Source organism: Centruroides sculpturatus, unplaced genomic scaffold (assembly GCF_000671375.1).
Source record: "Centruroides sculpturatus isolate CEXI.00-Female unplaced genomic scaffold, Cexi_2.0 scaffold279, whole genome shotgun sequence".
NCBI lineage: Eukaryota > Metazoa > Arthropoda > Arachnida > Scorpiones > Buthidae > Centruroides > Centruroides sculpturatus.
The window spans coordinates 110,593-111,915 of record NW_019384541.1 but is presented as its reverse complement, the minus strand read 5'-3'; positions in this window follow the sequence as shown (position 1 = coordinate 111,915).

The following is a 1,323-nucleotide window of genomic DNA, read 5'->3' as shown; positions in this document are numbered from 1 at the left end:
TTTAATCCTGGAAAAAAAAACGAGCAGTTGAAAATTTTATTGTTAAATCTTTATTACATTAACTTCAGACTTGTTTTAATATTAATATGTGTATAAATATAAAGCTACTAATTATTTTATTTAAATACATTAAAGTGATTTATATAACTTAACCTAACTGTAACAAGTTTGCAAAACTGTTATTGATTTTATTAAATTAAGCCAGATCAAAGTTCGTATCATTTGCAAATTATCTTTATTTTTAAATATTGTTCAGTTATAATATAATAATACAGTAGGATGGGCTACTCAGTGGGTATCGAATCTTCCTCCCAAAAGGAATAGCATTCGTTGGCTCTTGGCTGTTCTGCCTCGGATCGCTACCCGGATGGTATTAATTAACGGTCTTTTCCTCTGATAAGAAACTTCAAATATCTCTCTTTGCTGAGCCGCAATCCCCGTTTCACGGATTTTCTCCTCATTGCATGAACCACAATTGTGCCGATGTTCTGGTGGTATATTTGTTTTGGATGTGGCTTCCGCAATCCTCTCACGTCTGCCTCCGATTTATTGAGTTGTCTTGCGATACAGTTTGCTTTTACTTCGATCGACACCTACTATGGTTGTTCTAACGGTGGCGGGGATACGATCATTTTAAGGGGAGGTACTGTACTGTATATTGGATTGAGCTACGATTTGCTGTCTGTAATTTGATATCTTTGTAAAAATTCTATTATTATTTTGTCTGTAATGGATATCTTTGTAGAATAATATTACAGTAAAGAGTCGATTATCCGAAACATCAATCATCCGAAAGAATTCCAGTCGGCAAATTTAAATTTTCGCTAGTGCTGTGGCGCTGCAATCTTTGGCCATGTCTTGGGCTATTCAAATATTTTACGTTTTTGATACTAAATTAACTTCTGAAGTATCATTTTTTATTGTTTTTATATTTTTCAATATACAGTAGAACCTCCATTAACCGGATTTTCGATTATCCGGATTGTTCAAAATAAACAAAAATTTTACTAATTTGCTGATTTGCAATTGGCGAATTACGACAGTTTATGTACGTGATGGAATGCATAACTTTTTTTGTTTCAACAACGTCTCATCCAGCACAGTGGTCGTAAACTCTTAAATATATTTTACGTAGTAATAAAAATATAACTTGACATACGTATTTATAAATAATTTATATTCAAATTATATCATTTCTATGACCAAGGGCGGCGTAAGGCATGGATGACGTGGGCCACCGCCTATGCCTCGCGGTTCGAAGGGCCTCGCGCCTCGAAGGTTTACGCATTACTTAAAAGCCGCGAACGCGACGAAAAAATTTTA